Below are 27,772 nucleotides of genomic sequence, written 5' to 3' on the forward strand. Positions count from 1 at the left end.
ATGTCTGGAGCCCTTGATGTCCTGCAAATGAAAAAGGGGAATGTCCTCAAATTCCTTGCAGCAGGAACCCACATAGCTGGCACCAGCCTTGGCCTCCAAATGCAACAGCACGTCTACAGCAGGAAGAGTGACGGCATCTACAACAGGAATCTGAAGGGGACCTCAGTGAAGTCCCCTGATGGTGGCTTGTGCCATTGTTGCCATTTGAAAACCCAGCTGCTGTCTGTGTCACTTCCTCCAGGGATACCGCCCAGTGAGCTGAGCTGAAGTTTGCTGCTGCCACTGCAGCCACCCCTATAACCCTTCAGCCCAGGACCTTCACATCTTCTGGTGGTTACTTGTTGGGAGCGGTTATAGGGTTAAGCCTCGGACTGACCTGCTGGCAAAGTCACAAACAAGTCCCAGCTTAGAGGGCACAGTCCTCTAAGCATAATTAAGCTTGATCCTGTAACTGATCCCTAGATCTTTCCTGGGTAGCTAGTGGGCTGTGGGAGGGGCAGCAAGTGCTGCCAAAACAAGTGAAACTTACAACAACATTGTAGATTACCTTGTTTGTCCCTGATTATAAACAAAGCCTCAGCTTTGCAGTCTGGATCTGTTCTGTGGCCTCAGCAAGGCACAGAAGATCCACCTAGACCCAGCTTTTTCTCTTTGTCTATCTTTTCTCCATCCTTCGTCGCCCCCGCTCAGGCTCTCTGAACCCTTGGCTGTGCTGGCGCGGCACAAGTGGTGCCCAACGCGGGGCTGAGTACGGGCCAAATGGCGCCCAACACGGTGCTGAGTTCAGCCCAAGTGGCACTCAATGCGGACCTGAGTGTGAGGGAACTTCAATTGTCAGGCGAAAGGAGCCCCTAAGGAGGCGTGCGCACGCAGTAAGTAAGAAAGGGGTACTATACTAGCTAGGTGTAAAAACATGGGAAATTCAGGATCGCAGGGAAAGAATGTATGCGTATCCATGCTTAAGGCTATGCTCCAAGCAAGGGGCTATTCTGTGAGGTATGAACAGCTTTTCGATTTTTTGGAAAACCTGCCCATGGTTTTAAATATAGATGCATGGGAGAAGGTAGGAAAACAACTTCGAGATCATTATATAGCTGAAGGTCCAGAGGAAATGCCTACCTCTCTCTGCTTTCAGTCTGTGGTCCCTGATTTGGGATTGCCTAGAGCCCACTCCAGAAGGGGAGTGGAGGAATGTGACAGGGAAATGCAAATCTTGGCCAAATTGGGTGATTAGTTATTACTTTGGAAAGCAAAAAAGAAAGAAAAAAATTAATATCTGTTGCTGAAACTTCCCCCAAAGTAAGTAGTATGTGGGGGAAGGGAAACACGGGGCAATCCAATATGGAAGCCCACTCTCTCAGTAGGCTACTTTAAAATTTCCTTTCTTGCCATGAAAAAGTCTTAAAAATTTAGAAATGTGTCTGGAATTTCTGTGCTGGTGGGGAGAGAACCTAGCTGTAAGACAGAATGCGCGCATAGTCCGATTTTGGACATTTAGATTGTCTTAAGCTGGAATCTCTCTGCAAAAGCTATAGAAAATGAAAAACCCAGAACTGTTTTTTTTTTCTTTCCTAAGAAAAACAGCGAAAAAGTCTTCTTCAAAGAAATTCAAGCTAATTCCAGCAACAGTATTTGCATTTCCATAATAAAGAGTAGTTTTCAAAATACTAATGAACCTTGTTAAAAAGTTAACTTTTAAGGCCTTCAAGAAAATAAGTAAATTTTAGAATTTATCTTTGTTATAGAATTTATCCAAAGTAAATGCCTTAAAATAATTGAAATTGGATTTGAGTCTCCAAACCTGGTTTTAGCCACTGGCAAATAAAAAGTAAAGTTTAAATTTGCCTCATAAAAAACCTAGAGGACAGAATTGAATCTATGTCTTGTATTTTTCTTAAAAATATAAAGTGTTATTCATCTAGGAAATGCAAAATATATTTGTCCTGCCAGCTTTAAAAGTTCAAAGTGCAAATTAAATTGGGAGAAATTATATAGTTGTGGTAAATGTCTAAAGTATAAGAATTTATTTTTGAGAAAGTAAAATGTTGTGTTTTCTCTAATAATTAGGAATTCAAAATAAGTTGTTTATTATTGGTCTAATTAAAAAGAGGATTAATTCTGTGATCCCAACCAAAATTTTTCTATGCAAGATGACAAAGACTACGCAATAGACCGAGGTGCCAACATGGGGTCAGCTGAAGAAGTTAACAACTGAGGCCCAGCAGATGGCAGAAAAGCAGGAAGTAGAAGCTACTCCCTCAACCATGTTTCTGGCCATGCTAGCATTGGTTAGCTGCCAGTCTTCTGCAAACTCTTTCATAGCCAAGTCCGAGGACTCTTGAGTAAATCAGCAAAAGAAACTTTCATTTAGTAGGAAAATATTACTGTAGTTTGATTTCTTTATTGTTGTGTTGCATTGGCTTTATTATGTGTTGCATTGGCATTGTTTTATAGCCATGTCTCGGTTTTGCATTTGCATTGTTTTGTTATTGGGTTTTGCATTGGCATTGTTTTGTTAATGTTTTAATAGTCAGAAATTTGTTCTTGATGTTTAAGTTTTACTTTCATTATTAGTAGCTTAAATTTAAAAGAAAGGGTGAGATGTTGGGAGTGGTTATAGGGTTAAGCCTCGGACTGACCTGCTGGCAAAGTCACAAACAAGTCCCAGCTTGGAGGGCACAGTCCTCTAAGCATAATTAAGCTTGATCTTGTAACTGCTCCCTAGATCTTTCCTGGGTAGCTAGTGGGCTGTGGGAGGGGCAGAAAGTGCTGCCAAAACAAGTGAAACTTACAACAACATTGTAGATTACCTTGTTTGTCCCTGATCTAATCTAATAATAGACAAATATGCAAATTGACCGCACCTTCGCTACACCTAAGCCACGCTCACCAGCCAAGCCACGCCCACCAGCCAATCAGGACGAGTATGCAAATTGCCCCAACAAAGATGACGGCTAATTTGCATATCAAGACAGAGCTGCAGAAGGGAGTAAAGCTTCGAAGAAGCAAGCAAGGGGGGGGAGGATAAGGGCGGGGCGGAGGCGGGGCCCGGGGCCGAAGGGAAACGCGGGTGGGCTGGCGGAGAAGGCGGGGCGGGGGACAAGGGCGGAGCGGAGGCGGGGCCGGGGCCGAAGGGAAACGCGGGCGGGCTGGAGGAGAAGGTGAGGCGGGGGACAAGGGCGGGGCGGAGGGGGGGCAGGGGAGAAGGGAAACGCGGGCGGGCTGGAGGAGAAGGTGAGGCGGGTGATAAAGGCGGAGCGGAGGCGGGGCCGGGGGCGAAGGGAAACGCGGGCGGGCTGGAGGAGAAGGCGGGGCAGGCGGCAAGGGCGGGGCGGAGGCGGGGCCGGGGGCGAAGGGAAACGCAGGCGGGCTGGAGGAGAAGGCAGGGTGGACGGCAAGGGCGGGGCGGAGGCGGGGCGGAGGCGAAGGGAAACGCAGGCGGGCTGGAGGAGAAGGTGAGGCGGGGGACAAGGGCGGGGCGGAGGCGGGGCCGGGGGCGAAGGGAAACGCAGGCGGGCTGGAGGAGAAGGTGAGGCGGGGGACAAGGGCGGGGCGGAGGCGGGGCCGGGGGCTATCGGAAACTCGGGCGGGCTGGAGGAGAAGGTGAGGCAGGCGAACAAGGGAGGAACGGAGGCGGGGTAGAGTGCAGCAGGAAATCCTATTGCAGGATTTTTCCTGCAACTGGAAAGCTAGTTATAAATAAAGCCTCAGCTTTGCAGTCTGGATCTGTTCTGTGGCCTCAGCAAGGCACAGAAGATCCACCTAGACCCAGCTTTTTCTCTTTGTCTATCATTTCTCCATCCTTCATCACCCCTGCTCAGGCTCGCTGAACCCTTGGCTGTGCTGGCGCGGCACAGTTACTGATCCCAGGCACGGCTATCTTATGTTAACCTGCCTGCCCCTGCTCTGTGTATCACAGCCTCTCCTCTGTGCTCTGTGGACATTGCCATCCCATGCAACAGGGGGGGGGCTCTTTCAGTGGGGCTGATGTGGTGGATGCTAGCCCTAAAGGTTCTGCGTGTGCATGATACCATTTCCCATGAACACCCATGGGAGGTCATGCCTGATCTCTGCTTCTACATGGATCCTGAAGAGACTGAAAAGGAAGAGCAAGCCGCAGCTGAAAAGCTTGTGACCAACGAGGAATTTCGGGGTGAATGGACTGCTCCAGCTCCCGAGCTCACTGCTGCTCAGCCTGGGGCCACAGACCATTCTGAAGGCATGCAGTGTCCTCTGTGCCTGCCCAGCAGCTCCCTACCGAAGCCTGGAGCACTCAGCTGCCACTGAAGACTGATCTGCAACTCCCACTGCTCAGGCCACTGAATGGGTAGGAACAACCAGAGAGTTGTCTTGGCTGTTCTTCCATAGGCTCTTCAACAGAAAATGGAAATATGATGGATGGAAAATAAAGATCAGAATCTTAATCTATATTTATAAAAGCCTAAGCGACCACATGACCAAACAACTGAATGACCTAATGACTGGTCGACTGGCTATAACGCTCAACATAGGAGCTGCCCCTTGGTGGTCAGTGCGCTCCCATCTCAGCGGCCCACCATCCCGGTGGCAGCCACTCATTCCCTCAGTAGTCCTGCAGGTCCAATCTCTGGAGAACGGGCCAGGCACCAATAAATACCATTTCCCATGAATGATTCCAACAGCGCTGTGGGACTCCTGGGAGTCGACCTCGGGCACAACAGCCACTTCCCCTCCCTAGATGCTCTGCAAGGAAGAAACAATATAAAAGTGGCTGCCAGGTGGCTCCTGACAACCTGTGTGAATGTCAGCAGGACAGATCCAGATCCCGGGCCAACAAGGGCATCCCACCGCCTACCTGGAGGGCCAATTGAATCCCAGCCCTCCCCCAACCCCCCTTAGGATGGATGACAGATGCAGGGCTCACAGATGGCGAGCGCCGCTGCAGCGGCTCGAGCCTTTCCCGGTTGGGACTGAGCGCAAGCCCACAGCAGGCACAGCAGGGCCAGGATGAGCAGAAGCAGCAGGCAGGAGTGGCAACAGGCATTGGACTGCAAGTTTCAGCCTGATCCCCACAGGCCACCCCGAGGGACCCCCCACCCATGCATGAATTCGTGCACTGGGCCTCTAGTGAGTGTGTGTGTGTGTGTGTGTGTGTGTGTGTGTGTGTGTGTGTGTGTTTGATTTCAGAGAGGAAGGAAGAGGAAGAGATAGAAACATCAATGATGAAAGAGAATCATTGATCAGCTGCCTCCTGCATGCCCCCTAATGGGAATCGAGCCCACAACCCCAGCATGTGCCCTGACCAAGAATTGAATCGTAATCTCCTAGTCCATAGGTTGATATTCAACCCCTGAGCCATGCCGGCCAGGGAAATATAGGTTTCTTTAAAAAAAAAATTTTTTTTTTTTTTTTGTAAAGTGTTTGTATTGCTTAACTCAAGGGCCCATTTTAGTCCAACCATATGTGATGGCAGAACTAAATGCTGAGAGTACAAAGAGGAATACAATGACACATACAACAAATATTGGGATATTCTGAACAATGTCTTATAGGAAACAAATATTTAAAAAATCATCGCCATGCTTTTCATATGCTATTTCAGTTAAGCCTCAAGAGCCTCTATGAGATTGGTATCATACTGAAGAGGTTAAAGCTCACAGTAACTAAACAACCTGCCTGTTTGCACAACTGGAATTACCACAACTCAGCAAATCAAGGCCTATCTACACCCAAAATGTGTGTTCTTCTCACAAGGCTACTCTCTTCTCCCTCACCCCCTAAGCACAACTAAAAGACAGATACTCAAAGACTAGCCCCCAAGTTCTAGGGACAGTAACCTCACAGGGAGATCTAATCATAAATTCCTAACTGGGCAGGTCATGATGGGTAGTCACACCCCAGGCATATGACTTCCTTAGTGAAAGGTTCATTTTCACCTTAAGCATGGCTGTCCATCGTTCCTGTGCATCTAGGTTAACACACCTTTGAAATACATTGTAAACAAAATCAAGACAGCACATAATCTTGTTAATTACCCTGTAATCCAATCCCCACCTTGCATTCTCACACCCTCATGTAATCTTCCTTATATTCCCATCTTAATTTCAAATGCATAAAATAAACTGCAAAACTGTTATTCTCCAGAGAATTTGAGACTTTACTCCTTGGCATATGTCCTCATTTTGGCTAAAATAAACTGTTATAAACCCCTTCCCCCCCCAAAAAAAATTAGCCCTGCTCTACTAGCAAAATTTTTCCTAAGAAAAAATTGTTCTTGGCCAGATCACATGAATTACTTTCTTCAGATTAACTTAGTTTGGAAACAGTATGACATTTTGGCCTATCAGGCCTAACCAACTTCATGATTCACTAGAGAGCTACTAAATTTCAAGCATAGCAGAGAAAATAAACAGATCTTAGAGATCTGGAGACCTTTGATGTATAAAAAAATTTTGAAATATGTAAAACATCACATTACATAAAACTTTGAAGTAATAATTCATAGCATGGATACCGCATGTCTTCAAGCTTCTGATTTTCTTTCTTTCTTTCTTTCTTTAGAGAGGAAGGGAGAGGGATAAAGAGATAAAAACATTGATGAGAAAGAAACATCAGGGTGAGGGAGCCGGGGCAGGGGCAGGGGCCAGCACGGGAAGGGCAGGCACAGAGAACGTGAGCTTCTCAGTCTGGAAGAAGGCAATGCCCTTCTCATAGTAGGCGGCCTCATTGATGAACACGGGGTACACAGTGGGCTCCCCTTCATAGAGCACATGCTTGCCACTGAACATCTGGAAGATGGGTGCTCCAGGCCGCAGCGGCTCGAAGTCTCGGTCCTGGGAGGATAGTCAAGGGCCAAGGGTGCTGGGGCTGACCTCTGCCCTGGCCCCAGTGGGGGTGACCCCAGCAGGGACTGTCCAAAAGATGCCCCTCCCTTATGTATGGCCTCACCCATTCACTCCTCCACTGCCTTCATCAATAAAAAAAAAAAATTAAAAAAATAAAAGAAAAAGAAAGAAACATCAATCAGCTACCTCCTGTATGCACCCCACTGGGATGGAGCCTGCAACATGCCCTGACCAGGAATTGAACCAGTGACCTCTTGGTTCATGGGTTGATGGTCAACCACTGAGCCACACCAGCCGGGCCAACCCTCTGACTTTTAATACTTGGTAAAACAGTGGCAGAGAGGATAAAAGGTAGGTTTTGGAATCATGAAGATCTAACTATGAATCTCCATTACATAACAGCTACCTAGATTTGACAATTAAGTTCTCTGGAATTCTTTTACCTCCTCTGTAAAGGATAAGAATGCCTTTTGAGTTCCATTTTTAGTTTTTTGAGGAAACTCCATACTGTCTTCCGCAGTGGCTGCACCAGTCTACATTCCCACCAGCAGTGCACGAGGGTTCCTTTTTCTCCACATCCTCTCTAGCACTTTTCGTTTGTTGATTTGTTTTTGTTGTTGTTTTGTCGTCTTTTTTTTTTTTTTTGTCTCTTTTTTTTGGGGGGCGGTGTCTTTTTTTACTTTATTTTCTTGTTTAAAGTATTACAAATAGTAGTACATATGTCTCCTTTTTTTCACCATTGACCTTCCCCCGGCCTCCCCTACCCTCCTACCCCCCGGCACATACCCTTACCCCACACCCCCAGTATCTTGTGTCCATTGGTTATGCTTATATGCATGCATACAAGTCCTTCGGTTGATCTCTTACCCTTCCCCCACCCCACCCCCACAACACTCTCCAGCCTTCTCCTTGTAGTTTGACAGTCTGTTCGATGCTTCTCTGCTTCTGTATCTATCTTTTTTTTCATCAGGTTATAAATCAGTGATTTGTTGATGATAGCCATTCTGACAGGTGTAAGATGATATCTCATTGTTGTTTTGATTTGCATCTCTCAGATGATTAGTGATTTTGAGCATGTTTTCTTATGTCTCAGCCCTCTGTATGTCCTCTTTCGAGAAGTGTCTATTTAGATCCTTTGCCCATTTTTTGATTGGATCATTTATCTTCCTTTGGTTAAGTTGTATGAGTTCTCTGTAAATTTTGGGCATTAAACCCTTATCTGAAATATAATCCCACTTCTAGGACTATATCCCAAGAAACCAGAAACGCAAATCAGAAAGAATATATGCACCCCTATGTTCACAGCAGCACGATTTACAATAGCTAAAATTTGAAAACACCCTAAGTGCTCATCAGCAGATGAGTGGATTAAAAAACTGAGATACATCTACACAATGGAATACTACATCACTATAAAAAAGAAGGAACTTTTACCATTTGCGACAGCATGGATGGAACTGGGGAGCATTATGCTAAGCTAAATAAGCCAGTTGGAGAAAGATAAATATCAAATGATTTCACTCATATGTGGGATATAATGATCAACATAATTTGATGAACAAGAATAGATCCAGAGACAAATGGCAGGGGAGGAGGGGGTTAGAGAGCAACCAAAGGACTTGTATGCATGCATGTTATCATAACCAATGGACACAGACACTGCGGGGGTGGGCTGGGGGTCTTGTCCAGGGTGGGAATGGCTGGGGGCGGGAGGTCAAGCGGGGAAAAATGAGACATATGTAAAACTTCAGACAAAAAAATAAAAATGCCTTTTGAAAATAATCCTGGGGCTTCAGATCATGCATTGCATCTAGTTCAGTACCTGGCACATAAATGATGCTCAATAAAATGGAATTATTAGTATTACTTAAAATTTCTAGTATATTAGAGCTACGAGAAACAGATATATATCCAATAGGATTCTTAAAGTTTCAAGTGACCAAAAGCCTAACTCAAACCATATTGAGCAAAAAAGTGAAATTAATTAGCTTATGCAACTGAAAGATCCAGAGGTAAGTTTTTCTGACTTTCATCTGGACTTGATCTAGAGGCACCATCTTCCTCTATCTCTCAGCTTTACTCTCTTCCATACTACTATGCCACAAAATGGCAATGTGCCATTCAGCAACTCCATGCCTACATTCTCCCAGGTTTCAGTCCAGCAAAAACAAGAGTGGCTCTCCCTGGTGGCTCCCACATGAGTTTTGGCCTTTGGAAAAACTTAAGTCATGGGTCCACCCCTGAGTCAACAATATTACTAGTAATGGTAACTATGTGAAGTGATGGATGTGATGTATTAACTTAGTTGTGGTAATCATTTTGCAATGTATATCAAATCATCATGCTGTACACTTTAAATATATAGAATTTTATTTGTTAATTATACCTCAATAAACCTGGGGAAAATAATAAAGGGATTTTTAAAAACAATGTTATTGAGAGTATTTGATACTCCAATTGGCCAAGACTGAGTCACCTGGTCTATTTCTGGTGGAGCCCCACCAACACCTGGAAAAAAGATGGTTCTCTCTTTTTTTTTTTTAATATATTTTATTGATTTTTTACAGAGAGGAAGGGAGAAGGATAGAGAGTTAGAAACATCGATGAGAGAGAAACATCGACCAGCTGCCTCCTGCACACCTCCCACTGGGGATGTGCCCGCAACCAATGTATATGCCCTTGACCGGAATCAAACCTGGGACCTTTCAGTCCACAGACTGACGTTCTATCCACTGAGCCAAACCGGTTTCGGCAAAAAGATGGTTCTCCAGAAGACATGTGGGTAGCTTCCAGAAATGATGAGGAACAGAAAAAACAAATATTTGTTAAAAGATAAAATAATATTTTTAACAAACTAATAACAAAACACCAAATAAGGAAACAGATACTGTCATATATTATTTTGAGTGGGCAGTTTGGCAACATCTGCCTAAAATTCAAATGTACATCCATGTTGCCAAGTTCTACTTCAAGAAACCCTACAGGTAAGTCACACCAATGTGCAAAAAGGTTATTTAAAGGATGATAATTGCAGCATTGATTGTGAGGGCAAACATTACCCATTAATAGGGAAGCTGTTAAATTATGATAGTCAAAGAGAAGAATATTGCACTAATTATTTTTAATGAAGTAGATCTGTATGTTACGATATGAAAAGAAGCCTTTGCTATGTTGTAAAGGGAATAAAGAAAATTGCAAGAAATATAGTAAATAGCCCTGGCTGGTTTGGCTCAGTGGATAGAGCATCGGCCTGAGGACTGAGGGGTCCCGGGTTCAATTCCAGTCAAGGGCACATGCCTGGGTTGTGGGTTTGGTCCCCAGTGGGGCACGTGCAGGAGGCAGCCGATCATTGATTCTCTTTCATCACTGATGTTTCTCTCTCCTTCTCCCTTCCTCTCTGAAATCAATAAAAATATATTTTAAAAATACCTTGTTTATTTGTGCTAAAGAAATGTATTAAATTATTAAAAATACATATAAATCATATTTTACCATAACACTCTACATACTTACAAAAAGTACACAAATCTTCTTGCTAAGAAGCAATGTATTTCCACGTTAATCTAGAAGTTATCTGGGCTACTGAATCAACTTGGTTCATTTATTTACTTTGTTTATCGGTCAGACCAGCCCATCACAAGATTTTGCCACTATAAAATGGCCCCTGGACTGACTCATTCAGGCAGGCAGCAACTCCATCAAACCCACTAATTAATCGGGCAGTCCTCCTCCATATGTCATGATGACTATTCATTAAAGCAATGCATATGGCTCTTACCTACATGTGCTAGCTTTTTGCTTCTATTCATGGTTCAACAAATTTATGAACCTAGAACCAGCAGAACAAAGAAAAATTAATACAGAAAATATTATAATTAGGCTGAAAGTATAAAATTCGAAAAGGAAAAATAAAATTGAGAGATGTTGCCATTAACAGTAGAATTCATGACATAGCAAACATCTGTTGATTGCCTTCTATGTGCAAGGCATGAGGCTAGGCTTCTAGAAACATGAAAAGATACATATGACATTGTTCATGCCCATAGTCTTACTTTATGTTTGAGGAGAAGGCACATATATTAAAAAGAATAAGGTTATCACTGGTGAGTGCCATATATTTCTAATTATCAAAATTCCCATTTGAGGTATATAAAGCATCTTGGGAGTCATGAGTAAGTGAATTATATCACACTGCATATATTATATACTAGAGACCCAGTGCATGAAAATTCATGCACTGGAAGGGGGGAGGGTCCCTCAGCCCAGCCTGCCCCCTCTCACACTCTGGGAGCCCTCAGGGGCGGGAGGCGATCCGGCGATCAGGGGAAAGCAATGCCCCATCACACCTCTGCTGCTGCCACTGCCGGCAGTGCAAGCCCCGGCCAGCCCTAGTTACCTGAGCCTTGGGCCAGCCTTAGGCAGCTGGGCAGCCACCATCCGAGGTTTGCCTGCACCTCAGGCCGGCCCTGGGCGGCTGGGGGGCTGAGGGGACTGGGGGACTCCAGAGGCAGGAGCGCGGAACAGCCTTGCCATGCACCTGCAGCCCCGGGGGAGCTGAGGGGACTGGGCGCCCCCATCTTTGAGAGCGGGGCAGTCAATTAGCATATTTCCCCTTTATTGATTGTGGACACTGCCATCTTTGCACTGGCGTGAGGGTCAATTAGCATATTCCCTCTTTATTAGATAGGATATATACCATGAGAACTACCATTAAACTCAGAGTATTGCTACGGACTAAATGTGTCCCCCCAAAATTCATATGTTGAAATCTAACCCCCATTGTGATGGAAGTAGGAGGTAAAAGCCTTTAAGAACTAATTAAGTGATGAAGGTGGAATCCTCATGAATAGAATTAGTGCCCTTTTAAGAAGAGACAAGAGAGCTTTCTCTAGCTTCTGCTCTTTCCTTCATGTGAGGTACAATGAGAAGTTGGCAGTCTGCAACCCAAAAGAGGGTCCTCACCAGACCTGGTAAAGCTGAGAACTTCAGCCTCCAGAACTGTGAGAAATAAATCTCTGTTATTTATAAGCCACCTGGTCTATGGTATGTTGTTATAGCAACCCAAACTGACTAAGACAAGAATATAGAATATACAATTTCCTAAAATAAGATATAAAGATTACCAAATTGAATTGACAGTGCTTTGGTAACTTAGGTATTCAGAACATAATTCCCATATGATTTGTTTAGCAATACACATAAGAAGTACAAAACCAAAACACTGATTTAGAGGAGACTCTTAAATTGTTGCTGAGAATGATATAAATAAGATTGTAATCATAACATAGTAACCATAATAATAGCTAAGATTTACCTAGTACTTACTATGTGCTAGGAAGTAAATATATATAGCACCTGGCACACATATACATTATGTTTTATATATAAACTAGAGGCCCAGTGCATGAAATTCATGCATGGGGGGGTCCCTCCGCCCGGCCTGCACCCTCTCCAATCCAGGACCCCTCAGGGGATGTCTGACTGCCGGTTTAGGGATCAGGCCTAAACCGGCAGTTGGACATCCCTCTCACAATCCAGGACCGCTGGCTCCTAACTGCTCACCTGCCTGCCTGCCTGATCGCCCCCAACTACCCTCCCCTGCCAGCCTGATTGTCCCTAACTGCCTCCCCTGCCAGCCTGATCACTCCTAACTGCTCTCCCCTGCAGGCCTGATCACCCCTAACCGCCTCTGCCTCGGCCCCCGCCACAGTGGCTTTGTTCGGAAGGAAGGCAAGATGACGGCAAGATGACTGGTCGACCCGGTCTAATTAGCATATTACCCTTTTATTAGTATAGATATATATTTCGTTCTCACAACAATTCTATGATGCAAGTAATTAATTTATTTATTTATTACTTTATAGGTGAGAAAACAGAGGCACTGAGAAGCTAAGTAATTTGCCAAAGATAAGTGTCTTGGCCAGACTTCAAAACTAGACAGAGTCCAGAGTCCCCGCCTGAAACCTCCATGGTAAATGTATCATACATATTTTCTAAATTACCACTGTGTTCATATTTTTAAGGAGAAAATACAAAGCAAAGAATAGTAAATATATTATTTCTTCTGAGATTCTGCACTTCCTTTGGGACCTCAAGCCTGCCTTACCTAGAAAGATGACCAATAAATACCTGTCCAATGAAAAGTTGGGCTCTAGGACTGTGAAAATAGTATTTGTGACTCTATTCCCCACTTATCTTCACAACCCCTGACCACATTGCTACTAGGATTCTAGTAGAGAGGGTGGCGCTCTTCCCAGAGTTCTAAGCAAGAAACAGAAAGAGTGTCTGAAGTGGAAACTATATAGTAGAACAGAGCACTGGTCTGGAAATCAGCCCTAACACTGTTCAGTTATACAACCCAGGACAAGCTGGTTCACTCCTCCTATAAACGAATGTCCATATTTGTCAGATTGAAAGAGTTGGATTAGGTGAGTGATTTTCAAACTGTGCTCAGAAGAAAGGAAGAAGAGGAAGCATGTGAACAGGTGTGACCTCTTGGGCTTCAAGGAGAATGGCTCCCCTTAAACCTGCTTTACATATTAAGTGTATAAGATTTTGTTTGAATAAAGGAACTGGGGGCTTTACAAAGTTTGAAGATCATTGGATTCAATCAAATTCTTAAGTGCTGTCTCTTTTCAGATATTCTATCCCTCTTGACTGCACAGACACACTCCAGTACGTCAGACTATTTGTCTGTTCCCACCTGTTCAAGAGACATTCTACCTGAACCTTAGAATTCTTTCCATCATTACAATTCTGTATCTATCCTTTCAAAAAAAGAAATTGGTTTTTCCCCTCCAGTCACATTTATCAGTCCATTTTATGGAAGTTCTTCTTGCCACATCCTTAAATAAGTAAATAGGATAACTGTGGTAATTGCATGACCTGCAGAGTGTATAGAACTTCAAGGTTAATGCTCTTGGCACAAGATTTTCGCTACAAACAGCAGAATTCCTCTAAACCTTTGCTGAGGCATCGGTTCAATAATAAGAGAAAATCATGCCATTTATTGAATTACTCAAAAGAGAATTATCAGAGAGTGCCCCAATAGTCTAACTATGGCTACACTTTATTCCAAAAAGAACTGGTCTTAAAGAACTTCAGGAAAGGCCTCCTCCAGAGTTACAGCAGAAGAGACCCCCAAATATTTATCAACAATACAACAACCCATGCATCCAAGAATTGGTACAATTCTACCCCAAATGTTGTGCTCATTCCTATGTTTCATTTTATAACTCTGAACTCCCTTTCACATGAATGAAAAGAATTGTTACTATTAAGCCTATCCATCCTCTGAAATTCCTTTAGTCAGTTTTCATTAAGGACTGTCAAATACATACATCATTTAGGGACTTTTAAATTTTATTGAAGATGTATTACATATGGTTTAATATTTCAGTTCAGCAATGGCAATCAGCAATAAGCATTACTCTGAGAGTGGGATTAATTAAATATTCTAGCAAACACCAGTGATCCAAATAGCAAAGAAAAATCCTGGGCACGGAGCCCAGATTCCCCACCTTCTCTTATGGTATGGCTCATCTCTCTCTCAAATAAACTAGACAACCAACTAATCTTTCATCATTATTAGTGGATGTGTAGCTGTGCGATAAACGATCAAACTCTTCCACCAGGTCTCCTATTAAATTTTTAAGTAGAAAAAATTGCACAAAATCAAATTGCTCCCTAAAAGGCTATTTTTAAAACCAAGGACAAATATAGTGGGCAGAAATAAAAGGTAATTTTGCATGGTAATCAGCAGTTTTCCTCTAACTTGACTGTATCATGCCTCCAATGACAAACTGGGAGATGGTGCTAGTCTATAATTATAAATCTGTCTGTGTTATGTCATGAAGTTTTAAAGTATTTCAACTTTGTATATTATAGTGACTAGGAATCTCAGCTCCACAGAAACCAAGAGATTCGGAGCAAACTCATGGTCTTAGTCCCACAAAGAGTACTAATGATGATCCAACCTTGAATGTTAGCCTTAGAGCTGACAGGTTTTCGTAATCTTAATCTGTTTTAATGGTGAGGTGGTGGGAGGAGCTCCAGGCAGAATATTTACAAGGTGTTTTATTTGTCAAACATTCAGGGCTACTCTTCTTTATTCCTTCTCTCGGCTCCCAGCAGCAGCTACTTGATGACACAATAGAGATATCCACCTAATCAAAAGTGACCTAGCAACAACCATTTCCTGCATCACCAAATCTGCATTTCTGAGACACAATGTACCTTTAAACTTCTACCAAAGCACCCGCTTGAAAAAAAGATCAGATTTGTGGTTGGGAGAAGGGGGTTGGATTTACTAGTAGGTGATCAAAAAATACAAACTTCTAATTATAAGATGAATAAGTACAAAGGATGTTATATACAACTAGAGGCCCGAGGCACGAAATTCGTGCAAGGGGCTTGGCCCTCACAGCCCCAGCTTTTGTCTAGAAGGTCATCCAGACGGTCCTTCCACCGTCCAGTCTAATTAGCAAATTAGCTGTTTATTATATAGGATATGCTGATATAGCTAATACTGCTGTCTGGCATATAAGAAAGTTGCTCAGAGCGTACATTTTAAGAGTTCTCATCACAAGAAAAAAAATTTTTTTGCTTTTTCTTTTTCGTATCTATATGTAATGACGGACACCAAAAGCGAAGGCAACAGAAGCAAAAATAAACAAGTGGGACTACATCAAACTAAAAAGCTTCTGCACAGCAAAGGAAGTCAGCAACAAAATGAAAAGGCAACCCGCCGAATGGAAGGAAATATTTGCAAATCATATATCTGATAAGCGGTTCATATATGAGATGATGGATGTTAATTAACTTCTGGTGGTAATCGGTTCGTGATTATACATATAAGTCAAATCATTATGCTGTACACCTTAAAGTTATACAGTACTGCATGTCAATTATATCTCAATAAGCTGGGGGGAAAGCACCCTCTTGGTTCAATGGAGTGGCTATTAATAAAATAACATCTTCGAAGGTAGAGCAGCTGACAAAAGAAACAAACAGCAAAAGAGCAGCAACAGCATGGCATCTTTGTAGCCATGTTTTCAAAGCACGATCAAGTACATTACATCATTTTATCTTCTCAATAAATTTGTAAGCTGGTTAGGTTGTAAGTCACTTATCTTCTGTGAACTTTAGAATCCTCACCTTTTAAAATGGGGATAATATTTTACAGGGCTGTTGTGTGGCTAGAACAAATAACATATGTAACATATTTGGTTCAGAGAATTCACCCAATGAATGACAGGCATTTTTAATTAGTGTTATCCCTACAAATAGAGGAGGCATCACTTAGAGAACGTAACCACCCCAAGGGCACTCAATGAATAGACTTTATTGAGTACCTGCACAAGCTGTGAATACAAAGATGTGTGAGATCCCATCTTCCTTCTATCTAAAAAATCAGATTCACCTTTAGTAGAAAAAAAAACAAATTCTAGAAACAAGTACTCTCTTTATTCCATTCTGAGCCAATTCCAGAAAGGAAGAGGTAAACTGAGACCCATAACTGCTTCTTAGATGAAAAACCTTCTTACTACACAACAGGTTTTTTTTCATTGTAGTTAAGGGGACTCCAACTTGTTATGCCCTCCTCAACCTGGCTCCCCTCAAAATTCAAAATCCTTAATGGGAGGGATTTTCCTCCTTTGAATGAAGAATTCCTTGCTTTTTGTAATGCAGTACAGTTGACTAAAAACACTTTCACCCACACTAACTAATCTAACAAGCTAACCTACTCTTCCCCACATCCTGTGAGGTATGAATTACTCAAGTTATTTTACAAAGGAAATTGAGACACAGCTGTAAGTGTCATAATCCAGACTAGAACTAGATCGATAGCTTCATGCTAGTTTAATTACTAGTTTAAAGCTTGCCCACTAAACTACATTAAACCTATACTGAAGTATTTTTATACTCTTACCTAGATGTCCTCCTATTTTTTCTGATTATTCTAGGGGTCTAATACTGAACCTTGTATTTGAGATATTCCCTTAGGTAATATTTATTCAATAACCCATTCAACATCAATATCACCTTTTCAAGTATGGCTATGACTTTTACATAGACTAGATCCATAAAGAGAGATGGAGAATGATACTTTGCATTTGTTTAGCAATTTTTCAAAGTGCTTTTATATATATTATTCAGACAGGGAGAATGGAATTTGAATTTAAGAATAGAAAGGATAGCAGAGATTCTCAAATCCAGTGTTTCTTAACTTTCTTTGGGTCCCTTGCCCATTTGAGAATTTGACAAAAGCTATGGACCTCAGGCCCAGCGAGCGTGGCTCAGTGCTTGAGTGTCCACCTATGAACCAGAAAGTCACTGTTCGATTCTTTGTCAGGGCACATGCCCAGGTTGTGTGCTCAATCCCCAACAGGGGGCGTGCAAGAGGCAGCCAATCAATGATTCTCTCTCATCATTGATGTTTCTATCCTTCTCCCTTCCTCTCTGAAATCAATATATATATGTGTATATATATATATGTATATATATGTATACATATGTGTATATATATATATACACACATACATATACATATATATGTATATATGTACATATATATGTGTGTGTGTGTGTATATATGTGTATATACATATACATATATATAATATACATATATGTGTGTGTATTTATATATATGTATATTATATATATATATATATATATCTCCTATCTAATAAAAACGGAATCTGCAAATTGACCATAACTCTGTGACAAAGATGGCGGTGCCCATAGCCAATAAAGAGGGAATATGCAAATTGACGCGACAAGGCGAAAGGCAGAACGTGGCTCCAGGCCGGAGCGAAGGCAGTGCCGACAGCCAGGGGAAGGAAGGCCTATTCTTACACACACACACACACACACACACACACACACACACACACACACACACCAGGGGCCCAGTGCACAAATTCATGCACCTTGAAAGGAACTGTGGGTTGCGAGGCTGCAGTGGGCATAGGGGCAGGTCTCGACACATCCTCTGTGCCCCTGCCTGGCCCCTCCTGCCATGGCCTCTGATCCCCTATTGGCCGGCAGCCCTGCTCCTGCTGCTGCCACACCCACACACTGACAGTGCCAGCCCCACTCACACCCGCTGATAGCATGGAGTGATTGGGGCTGGCACCAGCAGCGGGTACAAGCAGGGCCGGCACCATCAGTGAGTGCAAGCAGCAGCTCCGGTGCCAGCTGTGGGTGTGAGTGGCAGCTTCAGTGCTGGCAGCAGGTGCGAGCAGCTGCTGCTGGCCCCAATCATCCCTCAGGAGCAGGGGGAGGTGGAGAAGCCCTGAGGGGAGATTGGGGCTGGCAGCCGCCTCTCGCATCTGCTGATGGCACCGAGATATCAGGGCCAGCGCTAGGTGCGCAGCAGCGGGTGTGAACGGGGCTGGCACCAGCAGCAGGTGCGAGCGCCCAGTGGGACCGCAGCATGCTGGAGCAAAGAATTTTCAGTAGCCATCAGAGGCTCGTACCGGTGACAGTGACCGGCACCCCGCCTTGGTCTGGCACCCCCGCTCACCTGCTCCACCATCCCGCCGTGGCCGATGCCCACCATGTTCCCCTGGTGGTCAGCGCACGTCATAGCGATGGGTTGTTTGGTTGTTCTGCCGTTCAGTCTATTTGCATAGTAGGGTGATAAGATATAGAGATAGAGATAGATATAGATATGGATATGGATATGGACATGGACATGGACATGGACATGGATATGGACATGGACATAGACATAGACATACCAGAGGCCCAGTGCCTGAAATTCGTGCACTCAGGGGGGTCCCTCAGCCCGGCCTAAGCCCTCTCACAGTTTGGAAGCCCTTGGGGGATGTCTGACTGCCAGCTTAGGCCCAGTTGGACATCCTTAGCACTGCCACAGAGGCAGGAGAGGCTCCCACCACTGCTGCTGCGCTTTTCAGCCATGAGCCTGACTTCTGGTTGAGTGGTACTCCCCCTGTGGGGGTGCACTGACCACCAGAGGGCAGCTCCTCCGTTGAGCATCTGCCCTCGGTGGTCAGTGCACATCATAGCGAACCGTCATTCCGCTGTTTGGTTGATTTGCATATTAGCCTTTTATTATATTGGATATTTTTAAAGCTATGGACATCATACCCAGAAAGGTGTAAAGATGTACATATGAACATATAAACAAAATTTTGCATAGTTTCCAGGGGATTCTGGGATCACCCCCAGATTAAGAACTAATCTAATTTGCAACTCCATTTTACAAATGAGGAAGTTACCATTTATCATGACAGCATCCCTATGAAGAGGTAAAGATTATCCACATTTTCCAGATCTGAAAACCAAGGTCCAGAAAGGTTTCAAAACTTGCCCAAAGTCTTACACCTAGTTAACAGCAGTAGCAGAAACCAGGACTCGGGACAGTCTGGTTCTTATTCTTTTAGGATCACCCTCCCACGGCACTATGCTGGAATTCCTCTTTCTACTGCCAACAATTTATTTACCCTCCATAACACACATAATACTTAACTTCCATTGAAAAAGCTCCAAATTCAAATATTGTTCTATTAACAATAGTAACTTATTTCTGAGAGGTTTAAAAAAGGTTGTTATTGCTAAGATATTAAATGTAGTCATTGCTAACACATTTAATGTTGAAATCTAGAATTAGAATTGTAAACAACTCTGGCCTGGCTGGCAAGGCTCGGTGGTTGAGCATCGACCTAGGAACTAGGAGGTCACGATTTGATTCCTGGTCAGGGCACATGCCTGGGTTGTGGGCTCAGTCCCCAGTGGGGGACATGCAGGAGGCAGCCTGATCAATGATTCTCTCTCATCATTGATATTTCTATCTCTCTCTCCCTCACCCTCCCTCTCTGAAATCAATAAAAATAAAAATATATATATTTTTAAAATATATTTTATTGATTTTTCACAGAGAGGAAGGGAGAGGGATAGAGAGCTAGAAACATCAATGAGAGAGAAACATCGACCAGCTGCCCCCTGCAAACCCCCCACCAGGGATGTGCCTGCAACCAATGTACATGCCCTTGACCGGAATCAAACCCGGGACCCCCCAGTCCGCAGACCGACGCTCTATCCACTGAGCCAAACCGGTTTTGGCAAAATATATATTTTTTTATTGTAAACAACTCTATAAGTTCTACATTGGTAGTTAAAGACCAATCTGGTCAACTTCTTTTATCAGCAGATGAATGTACCTAAATCCAAGCAAAAGAAGGCAAAAAGGTTAGCACTTCTCTTGGAAGGGTGTGGGAAAGTAATATTTGAACATTTAAAATTATTAATAAGTTAATTATTAATCAATATTTGCTGAATAAATTGATGAATTTTTTAATAAATATCATTCAGTTTCTCAAGTAATTTGTTTCTGTTTTCAAAAATTAAATTCAAGCCCTAACCAGTTTGGCTCAGTGGATAGAGCGTCGGCCTGCGGACGCAAGAGTCCCAGGTTCGATTCTGGTCAAGGGCATGTACCTTGGTTGCGGGCATATTCCCAGTAGGGAGTGTGCAGGAGCCAGCTGATCGATGTTTCTCTCTCATGGATGTTTCTAACTCTCTATTCCTCTTCCTTCCTCTCTGTAAAAAATCAATAAAATATATATTTTTAAAAAATTAAATTCAAGCTATGAATGCACTCAAATGCAGTGCTTATTCACTTAAGGTCTAAGTTAAACCAATAACGCCATATTCAATACTAAACTACACACAGTGCAAATATGCTTTAAATGCTTAGTCAGATTTTATCAAAACAGTCTATGTTGTTAAGATAATGGTTCTGATAGATTTTATTATAGTTTATACATTCTCCCATAGCAATAAACATATGTAAAATATTTATTAGGAAGAAATTATCTTATATATGTATAAAATATTTAGATATGCCAAGGATAGTATAACACTTATGATGAATGTTAAATTTTTGCAAGAAAATGGCTATTATTAACATTTAATTTAACTTCACTTAATAGCAAGCTATCTTGCTACACTCAAGATTTCAATTCCTGAAAAGCAGTCTTTATTTATAAGTCAGAAGGTTCCAGAATATATGCTAGGGTCCTGAGTATTTTCATATTTAGGAAGAATAAAAAATACTACGTTTTAGCTTTGCTTATTTATGCTGGCTTTAATGGACTTCAAGTCTAAATTTTAATGTTTCATTATCATAGTTTTTCTATGATAACTGGATAGATTAAGGCTTTTCTACAAAACAAATGCTTAATAAGGCACTAAACCTGTTGAAGGAATAAATTAGCAGATAGGTTATGCTTTTAGGATAGCTACACTACAGAAAAGGTATTGTACCAACTCTACCTGGCGATTAGGTTTATATTGCAAAGTGACTCATAAGACTCACTGTACTGAATAAAAATTTAGGCAATTAGTGAGCTTATTTCTTAGGAAGAACTGCTTGCTTTCGTATATTAACACAGATCTCACTCAATTAAAATTGCTCACAGTCAGCAAAAATAATTTCTGCACTGTAATGAAATAATGAAATAATTATATGCAAGGGAGGACTTGTGATCTTTTTAATTATTCTATTCTTCATTTTTAAAAGGGCTATTTGAAAACGTACTCTTATAATTGATAGCTATAAATCAGTCAAACGCATCCTAAGGATCATAAATATTCTAACTTTTAAAAGACAAAGAAATGCTAAATATTCAATGGAATACTTCACTATTCAGAAAATTTAATCTGGGGGGAAAGGAGAGACTGCTCTTTGGAAAATAAAAAAGTAAATTTGTTGTCCCGTGAAAAATGAAATATCTTGAATGTCAGTAACAGAAATGGAATTAACAAGAGATCTTTTTATTGTTTTTTAAGGTCATTAGGCTGTGAATTCTATAATTATGGAAATTGTCAGGCCAGTTCTGTAAGAATGTTTGCTCCCATCCATAAGGTAGTGGAATGTTCAATCAGTCTCTCTCGTGGGAAAGTTAGGTCATAACTGGAAGTGTACCAGCAAAATTGAATTAAGCAAAGAGATTTCATTAGTATTTATAGCCAGAAGGCATCTGTAAAAGTACAGGGCAAAGAAGTTATGTGGAAGTCAAAGGAGAGAAAAAAATGGGTTTCTAGTGACAAAGGCACATCTGAAAGAGATATAAGTGTATAATGAATAGGAGCTATTGAACGCGACTGCAAAGAGGGAGTTGCAAAGATGTCAAATATTGATTTTCTTGTGTATGCCTTTGGACTACATATGTAATTGTTTGGATTTGCTGTCTTCATGGTACAACAATATTTGTTGTCGAAGGTTAAAAAGCTTGATGTGAAATAAACTAAAAACTGAGAAACATGTTGGAGAATTATAATAACCCTCCACCCAGTATCTCATTAACAGGGTTCTATATTTTCTTGCAAAAGAATATTTTTAATGAAGAAAAATGCTATTTATTTTCAGACATAACAAGATTCTTATTATGTTATTGAAAATTATCTTATTGACTTTCAGCATCAATTAATTTAAATTAAACTAGGTTTTCTACTTCCTTATTTTATTGAGTGGATATTCTTGAACCATATATCTAATTTTGAAAGTACAGCTAAACCATTCTTTACTTTTCCAGTGTGATTATAATGAATCCAATTAAAGCTAAGTTGATAATTAAAATCTAATGTTAGTCTTTTAAAAGAAATATCTCTTATATTTTCTTTTTCACTACTAAAACTCCAGAAGGAAAAACTTCTGTAATTTGAAGTCTATATAAGCATATGTATTTAATGACAAATTGCAAACTCAAGTAATCAAATTAATAATTAAGTTATATGGTTATTAGATAAAATACTTTAAAAATATTTTTAGGGTTTTTTTCCCTTTGATTATTCAAGTCTTAACAAACAATTTTAACTATCAAATGCTCTTTGTAATAACAGACTCAGGTGTTTCTTTTATCTAATTTTATTATTTGTTAGGATCTTAAGTCATATTTATTAATATAACCTTGTTTTCTTTCCTACCTCAGGAAGTTTAAAAACAGCAAAACTTGCCCTACCAGTTTGGCTCAGTGGATAGAGCGTCGGCCTTCGGACTGAAGGGTCCCTGGTTTGATTCTGGTCAAGGGCACATGCCCGGGTTGTGTGCAGGAGGTAACCAATCAATAATTCTCTCTCATCATTGATGTTTCTATCTCTCTCTCCCTCTTCCGTCCTCTCTGAAATCAATTAAAAAAAAAAAAAAAAAGGAATGCATTAAAAAAAAAAAAAAAAACAGCAAAACTCTCCAGGTGAATTTTAGTGACTTAAAACCACAGTGGCTACAAATTGCAAAAAGAAAGAAAAAGAAAAAAGTGAGGCATATTAAGCATGAGGGGTGGACAGCGGTACAAATAAAGGAACAGTGGTACAAATAAAGGAACAGTATAAACGATGGCAGAAGCCTATCATTTCACCAGTGCAGAAAACACTGGATAGGAAGACTACAGAGAAGACCATTTCTGCAGCACACACAAGTTTCAGGCTTTATTTTCAATGTCTCCCTTTTAACGTCACTAAATATTTAATAGCAAAGTAAAACAGAGTGACAACGTTGAGGGTACGTGATATCCAAAACATTTTTTTTTTTTTTTGCCAGTGTTTTTGGAAGCATGTAGGATGCAAAGAAGATAATCCAACAGTAACAGCAGCTCCTCTCCGGGGTAAATACTTGTCAGGAGCAAAACATAATTCAATTGCACTCTTCTTTTCTGAAAAGGTTGCTTGCGGAATATCCATCATAAAGTCATTTCTATTTCTTAAGAGCTATTAGTGCCTGGCTCCTTGGCTTCATTAAGACACTCTTTTTCAATATACTGTATTCTTTCATTTTAGACTTCATCCCGCTTCCCAGCTACACAGTGCACACCGCAATTACTCGGCTCCTAAGGGAGACGTCAGCCACGCCCCCCAATGACTGACAGGCAAGGACAAGGGAGCCGTGGAGAGGAAGGCGGGCGGGTTTGTTGGCACTAAGTAGGACACATTTCTTAAACCCTGGAGGTTAAAAGGGAGTTTGGCCCAGTCTCCCAGGCAGAGTGCTATATCACTGAGCTGACACTAACATTACCATGCTCCCCCATTAGGAGGGCATCAGCCTCCCGGCCCGTTAATCTCACCCAATGTTCTGGTGGAGCTAAAGAAGCTAGAAGTTTTGAGAATCCCTGCTGCCAGACCTCAATGTTGCCTAAGCAAGCATTAAGAGATTATGGTAATAATAGGTGTGCTTACATCAAATAAAAGGTTTCATTAATCAAGCCATATTGAGATAAACCTGTCACTGGACGGAGGAGACCAGAAATCAAACGCTGTGAAAGTTCTGACAGATTGTTAAATAGAAACCCTTTAAAATAGAATTTAATTTACTGTGATATTATAGATATTTATGCATCAATAGGCAAGTGCAGATTGAGTTCAGAGGTCGGCTCTGGTATTTGAAAAATAAAAGCACAGGATGAAACAAAGGTGACAGTTACCTTTGTCTGAAATTAGGGTTCATTAGACTAAATGGGCAGGTTCTAACTGATTCATGTAGCCCGAGCATGTGATGTGCTGTGCAATATCGGATAACAGGCAAATCCAATTAAGGGATCTTCCTTCTGTTAAAGACTTGACTACAAACTTTAAAAAAAAAACCTCCACGGGCCAGCGGTTGTCTGTGGTGGTCCTCTCTCACACCACAGCAGGTGAATCTGTTCCCTTTGTGGCATTACGGTGAGCAGTGCTGGATGTGGGAGTCAGACAGACCTGAGTTCAAGTCTCAGCTGTGCGACTTAGTAACTGAATGGTCTGTACCCTAATCAGTAAAGAAAAGTGACTCCTAGGACTACCTACCTCATAGGGCTATTAGGAATTGGGATCAAGTTTGCAAAGTTAGTACTATGGTTAGCAGTGCTCAAGAAATAATGGTTATTACTTCTTCTTCCTTTGCCTTCTCCTTTCTTTCTCTTACTCTTCGCTTCTTTTTGTTTTTTGGCCCCTCTTCCTTAAATTTTCTTTTTCCCCCTGCTTATCTCAGCACCAACCAGCAGCCCCTCCAGGCATCACGTAGCCTCTGGATTGAAGGGCCTGCTGACCTTTGGTTTGCGGGTAGAGTTCAAAATGAAGCTATGAAAGACCTGTTCATTCACAGGGACTCATTCATGAAAGACCGTTGGAAGTTCCCTTGACTCTATAATGCCTCAACTTGCTTGTTCAAACAGACAGGATTAAGTTCCAGATTCTACCAAATTGATCCACAGGTGCAATCTCTCCTTCTTTCAAGTCAGCATTTTGCCACTAATTTCTTATCGATTAGTAGCTAGAAATATGTGTGACAAATTACTAAGAAGATTTGCTTAATAACTTTTTAAAGAATGCTACACCCCAGCTCTGCCGGTGTGGTCAGTGGTTGAGCATCAGCCTATGAACCAGGAGGTCATGGTTCGATTCCTGTCAGGGCACAGGCCTGGGTTGTGGGCTCGATCCCAGTGTGGGGCGTGCAGGAAACAGCCAATCAATGGTTCTCTCTCATCACTGATGTTTCTATCACTCTCTCCCTCTCCCTTCCTCTCTGAAATCAATACAAAATGTATTTTTTAAAAGAATGCCACACCCCAAATGTTTTATTTTTACAGTTTGACATTATGTATTTCAGCCTTCTAATCCACGTTTCCAATATTTCTATATACTTTCTGGTCTTTGTTTTGTATTTTAATGTTTCTCTCTTTCGTAGAAAGGGTCTCTGTGGAAAAACAGAGAACACCTTACCAATAAATGAAAGATAATAGGCAGGCAGCATACAATCATGTTCCTACTACTCCCCTGTGTCTAGAAAACAGCCAAGACAAACTCAAAATGCTACAAAGGAGCTATGTGTCTTTGAGAAAGCCATTTGTCTTCCCTGAGCTAGGTGCACCTCTTCTTTTCTCTACCTATTCCTTGTTCATACCTGCATCTGAACTCTTCCCACATTATTCAAATTATCTGCCCCACCACTAACCTACAAACTATTCATGGGCAGAGATATCTTATTTATCTTTGTATCCTCTGGTCAGTAGTGGTGTTCTTGACAAATGTTTGCAGAATTGATCAAAAAGTATTCATATCTAGGCCTGAGTTAAATGACCCATTGAAATCTCCTTCACGTTTATTAATTGAAAGTGGCATAATTGACCTGTGTGTAAAGATAAAATGACTCAGACTACTTGGAATGATTTAATACCAAAACAGCAGCTCTCAGAAAACTTCTCTTTAAATGAAAGTTTCTTCAAATATAATTCTCTCGTTTGAATTTGTTGGTGTCATTTTCTATTTAGTCTCTACTTATATTTTCATAGGACCATATTTCAAAGAGAAATGGAAAAAGAAAAAAAGTATGCTTCAATTCTTAGCCGCCACCACTCCCTCCAATAAACAAATCATTTAACTCTTCTGTTCCTCAGTTTCTTGTTTAACAAAATGAAAATACTGAATACAGGCCAAGTATAGATACACTGTTTTGTTTCCAATGGCCAAATTTCTTTTTTTTTTAATATATTTTATTGATTTTTTACAGAGAGAAAGGGAGAGGGATAGAGAGTCAGAAGCATCGATGAGAGAGAAACATCGATCAGCTGCCTCCTGCACACCTCCTACTGGGGATGTGCATGCAACCAAGGTACATGCCCTTGACTGGAATCGAACCTGGGACCCTTCAGTCCGCAGGCCAATGCTCTATTCACTGAACCAAACCGATTAGGGCTTCATGGCCAAATTTCATAATAAAAACATCTACATTGATGATGATGATGATGACTGCTTTTAAATTGAGAATGCTCAACTTTTGTTTTGTCTATTGTACTAGTTATATATTGCTGTGTAACAAATTACCCCCAAAATTTAGCAGCTTAAAACAAAATAGCCTTTTCTCACTCAGTTTCAGGAATCTGAGTGTGGCTAAGCTGGGTGGTTCTGGCTCAGGGTCCCTTTTGAGGCTGCAGTCAAACCCCCAGCTAGTGCTGCAGTCATCTGAAGGTTCCACCAGCACTGGAGGATCCACTTGCGAGATGGCTCACTCACATGGCTATGCGCAGAAGGCCACAGTCCTTGTTGGCGGAAGGCTGCAGTTCTTTGCCAAGAGGACCTCTCGCAAAGCTGAGCGCCCTCATGACCTGCCAGCTGGCTTCCCCAGAGTGAAGGATGCAAGTGAATGCAAAGCAGAAGCCTCAGAGATGACGTGCCCTTATTTCTGTCATACTCTATTGGTAAGACAGACCTACCCTGATACACTGTGGGAGGTGCAATTCAAGGCCATAATTACCTGGGGACAAGGGATCCTTAGGGACCATCTTGGAAGCCTGGCTACCACACCCATAAAAATGAATATCCACACCAACACAGTGAAGAAATAATGCTTAGTTTTTCAGGGGGTGGGAAGCCTGAGCCCAAACGACTTCCTCAGAATGGAGATAAAACTCTGAACTAAAGCCACCTCAAATCATAATTAATTAATTAAGTGGATGACCTTGGGGCCCTGGTTCCTTTTTCAAATTCAAATTCCTCTATCCTGTGGTTTTTATGTCCAGAACTCTTCCTTATATCACTTATTCCCTGAATTCACCAAAAACAAATTCACCTTCCCCAACTTGACCTATAGCTGCAGCACTTGGCATCAGGAGGGAATCCTATTTCTCCTAAGCAATAACCCAACATCAACAATCAAGATATGAAATAAACCTACACCTATGAATATAGAAGCCAACGGACACAGAATGGATATTCAGCAGGCAGCACTTCATTTTATTGCATCCGTCTTTTCTTAGCTGGTTGCACAGAAATCATATGAAACTAGATTCTTTGATTCTCAGCTGAAAAGTATAAAAGTCTGAATCCCTGTGGCTCTGATAAACCCTTCTCCACAAAATTATCATTCCTCCACCCCCAAAAATATGACTTTCCCTATGCCCTATATCCTGCCTGCTGGAAAAGGAAACTGGGAATTGAGGAGTTCTAGCCTC

At 41.8% G+C, this 27,772-nt stretch overlaps 1 pseudogene; it reads left to right on the forward strand.

Moving 5' to 3' along the window:
• LOC129150211 (40S ribosomal protein SA-like) lies at window positions 1-27,166 on the forward strand (annotated as a pseudogene).
• The last annotated feature ends 606 nt before the right edge of the window (window positions 27,167-27,772 follow it).

The sequence above is a fragment of the Eptesicus fuscus genome, chromosome 9 (genome assembly GCF_027574615.1).
Source record: "Eptesicus fuscus isolate TK198812 chromosome 9, DD_ASM_mEF_20220401, whole genome shotgun sequence".
Taxonomy (NCBI): Eukaryota; Metazoa; Chordata; class Mammalia; order Chiroptera; family Vespertilionidae; genus Eptesicus; species Eptesicus fuscus.